Source organism: Aegilops tauschii, chromosome 3 (assembly GCF_002575655.3).
Source record: "Aegilops tauschii subsp. strangulata cultivar AL8/78 chromosome 3, Aet v6.0, whole genome shotgun sequence".
NCBI lineage: Eukaryota > Viridiplantae > Streptophyta > Magnoliopsida > Poales > Poaceae > Aegilops > Aegilops tauschii.
The window spans coordinates 198,089,190-198,100,961 of NC_053037.3; the positions used below are offsets into that span (position 1 = coordinate 198,089,190).

The following is an 11,772-nucleotide window of genomic DNA, read 5'->3' on the forward strand; positions in this document are numbered from 1 at the left end:
TGCCTAGATCCATCAAAATGAATAGTCCAATATGTGTTATCCGATTTTTCTTTAGGCATCTGCAGCTCTGTCCAATCGTTGATGAAGTCTACCAGTGCTTGAGATTTAATAGCAGTGCATGGTACATACTTTATAACATGAGGCCCAAGTTCAATGGCCCACTTGGCGACTCGTCCTGTGGCTTCTCTATTTTGAATGATATCGCCCAGAGGAGCAGAACTTACCACAGTGATGGGGTGACCCTGGAAGTATTGCTTAATCTTCCGGCTTGCCATGAGCACCCCATAAACAAGTTACTTACAATGTGGATACCTTTGCTTGGACTCAATAAGCACCTCACTGATGTAGTAAACCGGCCGTTGAACCGGATGCTCCTTGCCAGCCTCCTTGCGCTCCACCACAATGGCCACGCTGACGGCACGTGCGTTAGCAGCCACATACAGCAATAAGGGCTCCCTATCAATAGGGGCATCAAGGACCGGCGGCTCAGATAACTGCTTCTTCAAATCTTCAAAGGCAGCGTTAGCAGCATCACTCCAGACGAAGTTGTCCATCTTCTTCATCATCTGGTACAGTGGTATGGCCTTCTCACCTAACCGGCTTAAAGCAGCAATACGACCCGCCAGACACTGAAGGTCATTGATACATGCCGGCTTAGCCAAAGAGGTGATTGCCTTAATATTCTCCGGGTTAGCCTCAATGCCTCTGTTAGAGACCAGAAAACCCAAAAGCTTGCCAGCTAGCACTCCAAAAACGCACTTTGTCGGGTTAAGCATCATCTTGTAGACTCGGAGATTATCAAAGGTTTCCTTCAGATCATCTATCAAGGTCTCCTTCTCTCTGGACTTCACCACAATGTCATCCACATAAGCATGAACATTGCACCCAATCTGATTGTGGAGACAGTTCTGCACACATCGCCGATAAGTCGCCTGGGCACTCTTAAGCCCAAAAGGCATAGACACATAACAGAAGGCTCCAAACGGAGTGATGAAAGTCGTCTTCTCCTGGTCCTTAACTGCCATTTTGATCTGATGATATCCCGAGTAAGCATCCAAAAAGCTTAAACGCTCGCAACCAGCCGTAGCATCAATGATTTGATCAATACGGGGAAGAGCAAAAGGATCAGCCAGACAAGCCTTGTTTAAGTCCGTGTAATCCATGCACATACGCCAGGTACCATTCTTTTTAAGCACCAGTACTGGGTTAGCCAACCACTCTGGGTGAAAAACTTCAACAATAAACCCGTCGCCAAGAGCCGGGCCACCTCCTCACCAATAGCTTTATGCCTCTCCTCATTAAACCGCCGAAGAAACTGCTTGACCGGCTTAAATTTTGGATCAATATTAAGAGTGTGCTCAGCGAGTTCTCTCGGTACACCCGGCATGTCAGAAGGCTTCCATGCAAAGATGTCCCGGTTCTCACGGATGAACTCGATGAGCGCGCTTTCCTATTTGGGATCCAGATTGGCACTGATGCTAAACTACTTAGACGAATCGCCTAGAACAAAATCAACAAGCTTGGTTTCATCAGCCGACTTAAATTTCATCACCGGCTCATGCTCTGTGGTTGGCTTTTTCAAAGATGTCATGTCTGCCGGGTCAACATTGTCCTTGTAGAACTTCAACTCCTCTGTTGTGCAAACAGATTCAGCATAAGCAGCATTGCCTTCCTCAGATTCCAAGGCTATCTTTCGACTCCCATGCACTATGATGGTGCCCTTATGACCCGGCATTTTGAGCTGCAGGTAAACATAACACGTCCGCGCCATGAACTTTGCATAAGCCGGCAGTCCAAACAATGCGTGGTATGGGCTACGGATTTTGACTACCTCAAAGGTTAACTTCTCAGCCCTGGAATCATGCTCATCACCAAAGGCTACTTCCAGCTCAATCTTACCCACTGGGTATGCCGACTTACCGGGCACCACTCCATGAAAAACAGTGTTAGATGTCTTAAGCTGTTTATCGGTCAATCCCATGCGACGAAAGGTCTCATAATAGAGGATGTTGATGCTGCTGCCCCCATCCATGAGCACCTTTGTAAATTTGTATCCGCCGGATTGTCAACCCGGGGAGGGTGATCCTCCCTACTCCATATAATAGGCTGCTCAGACCATCTCAGATAACAAGGGACTGCCGGCTCAACGGCGTTTACAGCCCTCTTATGAAGCTTCTGATCCCATTTGCATAAACTGGTGGTAAACACATGATACTGCCAACTATTCAGTTGCTTCGGGTTACTCTGATACCCGGATTGCTGCTGTTGGTGACCTCCTTGGCCGGATTGTTTATTATAACTACCTTGATTACCTTGAGGGCCCTGGCCATGAAAGCTGCCACCGCCTGAGCCGCCGCCCGGGCCATGAAAACCACCACCACCTGAACCGCCTCATGGTCCATGATGGCCGTCGAACATGTTAGAATTCTTGAAAGCCTTCATGATCGTACAGTCTTTCCATAGATGAGTAGCTGGCTTCTCCCGGGTACCGTGCCTTGGACAGGGCTCATTTAGCAACTGCTCAAGGGTAGGACCTGACCCGCCAGACCGAGGAGGTGGCCTCCCCTTACGTCGTTGATTATTACCCTGTGTATTAGCCACAAACTCTGAGCTACCGTCAGCCTTTCGTTTATTATTACCTCCTTGATTCGCCGGGTTATGCTGAAGACCCTTAGCGTTGCCGTTCTTCTTTCCCTTCCTTGTCTTCTCTTCGTCAAACGTGGGATCCTTGGTACTATCAGAGTCGGCGTGTTTGACTAGAGCCGCCATTAGCTGGCCGATGTCATTGCAATCGCGTTTGAGCCGCCCCAGCTTCTGTTTCAGAGGTTTAAAACGGCAACTTTTCTCCAACATGAAGACTGCTGAACCAGCATCCATCTTATCAGATGAATGTATTATTTCCTTCACCTGGCGCACCCAATGGGTCGTAGACTCAACTTCCTCTTGCTTGCAATTAGTCAAATCCACAATCGACATAGGCTGCTTGCATGTGTCCTTGAAGTTCTGAATAAACCGGGCCTTTAACTCGGCCCAGGACCCAGTGGAATTAGGTGGGCCGTTCCATCCAGCATCATAGTGAAGTACTTGGCCATTGCTGCGCCACTGACCTCTAACAGTTCCATGGCCATCTCATAGCTTTCAATCCACGCCCCAGGCTGCAAGTCAGCTGTGTAATTTGGCACTTTCCGAGGTCCCTTGAAATCCTTGGGTAAACGTTCATTACGCAGAGCCGGCACCAAACAAGAAACACCGCCAGTTCTTGTGGCCACGCCTGCCTCAATAGAAGTCGTCGGATAAGCCGGGAAGGTTTGGTGAGCCGCCTGCTAAGCCGCTTGCTCCATCGCCTGCTGAGCCGCTCGCTCAGCCTCTTGGCGTACCCTATCCTGATTAGCCAAGTTAGGGACACCATCTCGCGCCGGGTCTCGCCCACCTGGCTGATCACGACGCCGGATGTTTCTTGAAACTGCCGCAGAGTCCATATGCCTACGGTAACTCGGGCTCCGGCTTGGACGAGGGGTCGAATGAATCCTGTCTCGACTGTAAGAGTATGCCTCCTGCAGTACCAGAGCCGTCTGAAGAAGTTCTCTGACCTTCGTGTTTCAACCGCCGTCGGAGAGTCGCCCTCCACCGGGAGAGCCGCCAATCGCGCTGCCACAGCGATCATGTTCTCCAGCGGGTTAGAATAATGACCGGGTGGCGTTGGCACATACTGAGGTGGAGCAGTGTTCACTCGGGGAGGTTCCGTCACCCGTGGTTGAACCGGTGCCCCAGCTCCGGGCGTCGTAGCCGGGTTTACCTCTGGCGGATTACTGGGACCTGCACCGGGTGTGCGGAAGAGATTTCTAGGATCGTAAATCAAAGGCAGACGGGATTGAGACTTCGGGTGCCTTCTCCTCATGACCTCATTTGATGCGTTTAGATCCATCGTAAGCTGGAACGCTTCTTATTGAAGCTGCTAGGCTCGAGCATCCAAAGCCGCCGCTCCGTAGCCAATTTGGTGCCCTCAGCTGCTAAGTTTTCCTTGGCTTGTGCTATCTCCTCATGTAACCGAACCACCTCTAAATCATGCTCAGCCTGATCCGCCGGATTAATTGTGGCGGTTAACAGGGTTGTCAGTCTATCCATGAGATCAATCAGCACATGAACCGGCGCACAGGGCCTCCTGCCCCGGCTGCCACTGACCCGGAGGTTATTGCTGCCGCAGTTGTAGAGTTTTGACCTGGTTGAGTGCCGGCCATGAAGATCCCTACTCTGCTCGGCGGCTCAAAGGGGTCCGGAATACTGTTGCCATCGGAATAGCCCCCAAGCCCGCCGTCTTGTAGTTGATACAACGAATCCATCTCTCCCATGGACGACTCACCGTCAAAATAGATGGCCGTCTCACCGCCAGACATGGATCCTTCAGGAAGTTCCCCTCCATGGATGCATCCCACGAAGGCACGCTTCATGGCGGGCGGAGCCTGGGTGGGTCTCACACACTGAGCCATCTCGACGATGTCGGTGCAGAAGTCCGGCTCAGGGCCCGGCTCGCTGATCCGGCCGATGAAGACGTGAATTCCACCGAAGGGGACCCAGTACCCGTACTCGATTGAGCCGGCGTCGAGGCCCCAGCCTGCATCGTCGATGTAGAGCTTGCCGCGACGACTCTTGGTCATCCGGCCCATAGCGTATCCCTTGAGCCCTTCGAAGCTGCCCTTCAAGAACTCAAATCCACCGTGCGCTGGCCCCACGGTGGGCGCCAACTGTCGTGGAATTGTCACGGCAGATGTCCTAGTGAAAGGACTTAGTCGTGGAGCCATCACAACTAGGAAGCAAGAAGGGGTTAATCGGGACAAAGGACACGAGGTTTATACTGGTTCGGCCCCTTGCGGTGAAGGTAAAAGCCTACGATCCAGTTTTGAGTGGGATTATGTATGTCTCGATAACCAGGGAGCGAATCCGCTTAACCTAGCTCTCGATTTGATGTTACCCGCCCTAAGCAGCCGCTGGGTAGTCCCCTTATATACACGGGTTGACGCCGGGTGGCCTACAGAGTCCCGGCCGGCTCATAAACAGTGTCCGGCTCGGTGACTAGTTAATCTTGCCTTATAATACAAGTAATACCATTATGGCGGTTTATCACTATGGGCCTTGAATCGCCCTTGGGCTTTGGGCCCTTAACTGAACCGCCATCTTCAAGCTTGGTCTTGGGCTTCGAAAGTCTTCGTTGGTATAACCCAGCCCCTCCTGGGCGGGTCATACCTAATAGTTATATCCCCAACACCAGGGGCTGCTTATCACCCCGCAATACGGCAGCAAAGACCAAACACTTCTTATATATAAGTTCGGCACCCCGAATTTAGCATTATATGCATTGGCTCCGAATCATGTCTTTGGTCAATAGTTGGGTTGCCCGGCTCCTGTCCTTGCTATCCTACGTTCCGCCCTATCGGCTAGGGTAGTAAAGGGAGAACTACTGCGATTGTGCCCTGGCCTTGACCGGATGAGCACCTCAGTAGAGAAAGCCGAAAACTGACTGTCATGATACGGCGAGAGCCGGTCAGCTGTTCGAGGGTTACAAAATCGTGGGAGATTTTTTCCGCGTCACGCGAAGGATCGGCACTTCCCGATCAGATGCTGACAGCACCCTGGCTTGGACCAGGGGCTGCGCACTTGCTTAATTATAAAACTCCTATGGCTAAGTGAGGGTGTTTAAGTCGTATAGTCTGATTGCCTTATTCGTTGCACTAAACAACTCCTTCAAGGACCATTTAATTGGATCAATATTGTTTAGATCCCATCCCGAACACCTCCGCACTAATTACGTGAGGGCAGAAGCCGACGACTGGCCAACCCTCAGATTGCATATAACACGGCCGCACAGGAGGAAACAATTTAAAGCATAACGAAATTACATTACAAAACAAAGCTTTGTTTTTATAATACAAGGCAAAGGACAACACGAATGTATTCATTCGAAAATAACGTCCTGCGAACATTGAGCTGCCACAAGTCGAGACTCTTCTATGACATCCGTAAAATATTTCTCAGGTGTGCAGTGCTCCTTGCCCTCCGGCGGCCCGTTGGCCACTTCCACAGCATTCATCTTTGCCCACCACATCTTGCAGCGAGCGAACGCCATACGGGCGCCCTCAATACATGCAGAGTGCTTGACGACGTCCAGCCACGGACATGCTTCTACCAGCTGCCTCACGAGTCCGAAGTAGCTGCCGGGTATAGCTTCGGCTAGCCATAGCCGGATTGTCAAATCCTTCATGGCTAGTTCAGCCACCCTGTGCAGCTCCACCAGCTGCTTCAGCTGATCAGTGAAGGACACGGGATGCTCCGGCGTCGCATACTGTGACCAGAATAGCTTCTCTGTAGAACCTCCTCCTTCGGCTCGGTAGAACGCTGCAGCATCTGATACGCTGCGTGGTAGATCTGCAAAAGCTCCTGGGGAACTCCGAACCCGGGTTATTAAAAGGTACTGCCTCTCCACATACTTGCTTTGCATCTTAAAAGCCTTATCCGCCGTGATCTTCCTGGCCTCCTGGATCTCCTGGATGATGGCCTGGGCCTCATTCCGCTCGGTTTCCGCACCCTGACGAGCCTTGGTGAGTTCGGCCTTCTGAGCCGACGCATCATTCTCCAAGGTCTCACATTTTTTCACTGCATCTTGGAGCTCCTGCTGGATTTCCTTCACACGGGCCTTGAGCTTCTTATGGGCGGCTTGCTGCTGGACAGCCTTCTCCTCAGCCTCGCCCAGGGCCTTCCTCAGGGCCTCGACCTCGGTCGCGGCCCCTGCATACATTTCGACATTACAGTCAATACACAGCGTCTCCACTTTCCGAACACACAGCAAGACGTTACTTACCTTGCTTCTCCTGCAGCCGCACTCTAACCTCGCCGAGCTCATTCGCGGTCCGCTCTAGCCTCTGCTTCAGTTCAGAGACTTCAGCAGGATGAGAGGTCGCGGCCAACAGCGACGCCTACTCATGCACACATATCACGTTAGTTTCCGACACTAGAGGATTGATCCTCCATCCGGTTCCTCTTACCGAGCACCGGACAGTGTCTCAGGGGCTACTGACTATAGGAGGTTTTTTATCTGTCCCTTACCTCGAAACCTGTCAACAGGTAGCTGCAGGCTTTGTTCAGTCCACTCTTGGCGGACTGAACCTTCTCGATCACCGCGCTCATAAGAACACGATGCTCGTCCATAACGGAGGCGCCTCGTAGCGCCTCCATCAGGTTATCCAGGCGCCCCTGGATGGACAGGGACCACCGGCGGAAGTAGTGCACCCCCCTCCTTCGAAGAGGGCTGCCCGCCCGACTCCGGAGCCATATGGGTCTCCGGAATTGTATTCGGCTGAGGGCCGAGCTGGGTGCGGCCCCCCTCACCAGTCCCCACGGGGATCATTTCCTCCATGCGTCCGGCAGTGGAGGCTTCGCCTCGTGGCGCCTCCCGGACAGCGTCCTGGGCTCCCCCCCGGTTTGGATCGGCCCTCCGAGACAGCACTTCAGTGTCGTCCCCGGCCCCAGGGGAATAAGCAGGCGGTGGCGACTGGCTCGCCATCTCCGACGGAGCCAACGAACTTCCAGACGAGGATCGCTGGATTAGGTCGTGGGCCGGACTGCAATGGTACAGTTAATTGCATCAAGATAATGGAGAGAAAGGGTAGGATGCGCGCATAAATAAGCCATATCACTTATGATGCGCCCTTGGGCTTAGTGCGGGGGCATCGTTCTGGACTACTATCAACGTCCCACACGGTGTTGGCCGCCGGAACGCCCTTCCCCTTTATGGGTGCCTCCGCCTCCAGATGCGCCGGAGCTTCCCTCTTCTTCTTCCTCTCCTCAGGGGGAGGATTGTTTTCTTCCTCCTCCTCCTCTTCCCCGTCATTATCCTCAGGGACAGAGGAATGAGTTTCGTCGTCTTCGGACGCCGCGTCCGAAATACCCTTACGACGGAGGCCACTCTTGGCCCCCTTTGCCTTCTTCTTGGCCTTCTTCTCCGGCGCCTTATATGGCGCCGGCACTAGCATCTCCGCCAAGCGCGGGATGACTGGTTCTTCGGGCAACGGAGCCGGACACTGGATCCCCTTCGCCCTCTCCGTCCAGTCCTCAAAGAGCAGCAATAAAAGCTCAGACATCATCCTCGAAACAATTAGGTTGAGGACTCATTCAAAATAACCTACCTTGCTGGTGGGCTGTGTACAATCGTGACCACGGTCTAAATCCGTGGCCGGTGGTTTTTCATTGCCCTTGAAGAGCAATTTCCATGCGCCTTCGTGTGTAGTCTCGAAGAGCCTCGGCAGGGTCCGGTGCCTCTTTGGATTGAACTCGCACAGCGGGCGGCTTCGGCGCGGGCATGGAAGGATCCGGCGAACTAACATCACCTGGATCACGTCAACCAGCTTGACGCTCTTGGTTACCATGCTCTGAACGCCCGTCTGCAGCGCTATAAGCTCGTCAGGAGAACACCAGTCCGGACTCTTCTCGACCCAGGAGGTGAGTCGCATAGGAGCACCGGAGCGGAATTCGGCAGCTGCGGCCCAGGTGGTGCCGCGTGGTTCTGTGATGTAGAACCACTGCTTCTGCCACTCCTTTACCGTATCCACGAAGGTGCCTTTGGGCCAATAGACGTTGGACAATTTGCTCACCATTGCCCCTCCACACTCCGCGTGCTGGCCATCCACCACCTTCGGCTTCACGTTGAAGACTTTGAGCCACAACTCAGAGTGGGGTTGGATGCGGAGGAAGGCCTCGCACACGACGATAAAAGCTGAGATGTTGAGGAAGGAATTCGGGGACAGATCATGGAAATCTACCCCGTAGTAATACATTAACCTGCGGACGAAGGGGTGGATTGGAAACCCTAGCCCACGGAAGAAATGGGGGAGGAATACCACCCTCTTTGTGGGCTCCGGCGTGGGGACGATCTGTCCCTCAGCCGGTAGGCGGTGGACAATCTCCTTTGCCAAATATCCGGCCGCCCGGAGCTCAGTAATGTCCTCCTCCATGATGGAGGATACCATCCATTTGCCCTGACCACCGGATCCGGGCATGGTTGCTTGAGTGGAAAGGAGATGAAAACTTGGGTGCTCGAGCTCGAGATCGGGAAGGCGGAGACGAAGAAAAAGCGTGAGAAGAGGAAGAGGGGGTCCTTATCCTCTTATAAAGGCAGTAAACATTAAACGCCTCCTCGCTCGCCTTAAGATTCGCCTATTCCCAAACACTGTGCAAACGGCACGGTTGGGTTACCCATGCCCGCATTGATGAGAATCCTGCAATAAGGGGACATGATCTCTACTTCGACAAGACGTGCCAATACCGACCGCGTCTCGAAACATGGGACAAACAGTTCAAAATTGTGACCGAATGGACGTAATGCAGAAAGCTGTTAGTGGATGGAACTCGTGTAATATATATATATATTATCTGCGGTTGTGCATGGTGTTTAACAGGTCTGGATACAATCGTCGCATCCGAAGACCACCTTGGAGTTCGGAAGAAGGGGAACCCGCCTTGCAATGCCAAAGACAATCTGCACGCCGGACTCCTCGTCATTGAAGCCAGGTTCAGGGGCTACTGAGGGAGTCCTGGACTAAGGGGTCCTCGGGCGTCCGACCAGTTATCCATGGGCCGGACTGATGGGCTGTGAAGATACGAAGGCCGAAGACCCGTGTCCGGATTGGACTTTACTTGGCGTGGAAGGGAAGCTAGGCGACCTATTATGAAGATTCCCACCTATGTAACCGACCTCATGTAACCCTAGATCTCTCCGGTGTCTATATAAACCGGAGAGCATAGTCCGGATAGGACAGATTCATTACCATATACTCATAGGCTAGACTTCTAGGGTTTAGCCATTACGATCTTGAGGTAGATCAAGTCTTGTAACACTCATATTCATCAAGATCAATCAACAAGGAAGTAGGGTACTACCTACATAGAGAGGGCCCGAACCTGGGTAAACATTGTGTCCCTCGTCTCCTGTTACCATCGATCCTAGACGCACAGTTCGCGACCCCCTACCCGAGATCCGCCGGTTTTGACACCGACACCCCCCCCACAAGCACCCCCAGGCGAAGGGGAGACCAGAAAACGCCTTTCATTTTCCCCCCTTCAGCGGTCCTAGCCGCCTTCCTTAACAAGCCCTCGAGCCTCCTTTGCGCCGCCTTCCTCATAGAAGCCGCTGGGTTGACCCCGAAGGCCGAATTCAATGGTAGAGAAGGCTTTAATAAGAATTTGGCCATGAGAGACATTCTTAAGTATTGCAAAAGAGGGGGCCTGCTGATAGAGCTGGACGGGGAGGCGATACTTGTTATCAGGTCAGAGAGAGGGTTGGCCCGTAAGCTGGCCCCCTTTAAAAGCCATTCCTTATTAATAAGGATTTTTTACACGCGATGTGCCGATGACTTACTACTGGGAATCGTGGGTTCCGTATTTCTTCTCATAGAAATACAAAAACGTATCACCCACTTCCTACAATCCGGTCTGAACCTTTGGGTAGGCTCCGCAGGATCAACAACCATAACTGCACGGAGTACGATAGAATTCCCCATTACGGTCATTCAAGAAGTCCCCCCGAGGACGACTCCCATACAATTCTTGCGAGAGCTGGAGAAGCGTCTACGGGTAAAGCACCGTATCCATATAACTGCCTGCCACCTACGCTCTGCCATCCATTCCAAGTTTAGGGACCTAGGTTACAGTATCCCTATCAAAGAGCTGATGAAGGGGATGAGCGGAAGAGGTTGTCTACTGGACGCAGTTCAACTAGCGGAGACTCTTGGAAAAGATGGACTAAAAAGTCCCCAAGTTAGCGTATTATGGGGGACCGTCAAGCACATCCGGCAAAGATCGAGGGGGATCTCGTTGTTGCATAGCTCAGGTCAGAGCAAGGTGCCATCAGGCGTTCAACAGGCAGTCTCACGATCGGGCATGAGTGTCATGAAGAAGAAATTGTATACTCCCTTTGGCCAGGAGGCGGCAGGGGAAGGAAGGGGACACTGGGCGGGATCTTTCAGCAGCGAATTCCCCATACAGATAGAGGCGCCTATCAAAAAGATACTCCGAAGGCTTCGGGATCGAGGTCTCATTAGCAGAAGAAGACCCAGGCCAATCCACGTGGCCTCTTTGACCAATGTCAGCGACAGAGACATAGTAAATTGGTCCGCGGGCATCACGATAAGTCCTCTGTCCTACTACAGGTGCTGCGACAACCTTTACCAAGTCCGAACGATTGTCAACTACCAGATCCGCTGGTCCGCTATATTCACCCTAGCCCACAAGCACAAATCTTCGGCACGGAATATAATCCTAAAGTACCCAAAAGACTCAAATATAGTCAATCAAGAAGGTGGTAAGACCCTTGCTGAGTTCCCAAACAGCATAGAGCTTGGGAAGCTCGGACTCGGTCAAGATCCGAACAACGAAGGAGCACTCAACTACATGTTTAATAAGTAGTTGTCTTTTTCTATTTGGATTTTAGCGAACAGGCGTTTACATGAGATTAGTTGAGTAGGCTTGCCTTATCTGCTATAAGATAGCTAGTTGCGGGGCTTTCGAAAAAAAAGGTTGAAGGCTTCGCTATCGCTCATGGCTTGTATTGTAGTCGTAGTCTTGTAGCCAGCCCTCCATGCCTCTTTAGTCTTTCTAATCCTGAGGCCTTTTTCCTTCATTCATTTTGCGGTAGCTTACGCGTTAGAAAAATAGAATGTAACACCCCGGATGTAAATTTCCATATTTGTAACTCCAACTCTTGCCATTTTAGGCTATGTGTTATGA

At 52.1% G+C, this 11,772-nt stretch overlaps 1 pseudogene; it reads left to right on the forward strand.

The window, feature by feature from the left end:
- The first annotated feature begins 10,236 nt into the window (after positions 1-10,236).
- Positions 10,237-11,539, forward strand: LOC109769359 (uncharacterized; annotated as a pseudogene).
- The last annotated feature ends 233 nt before the right edge of the window (positions 11,540-11,772 follow it).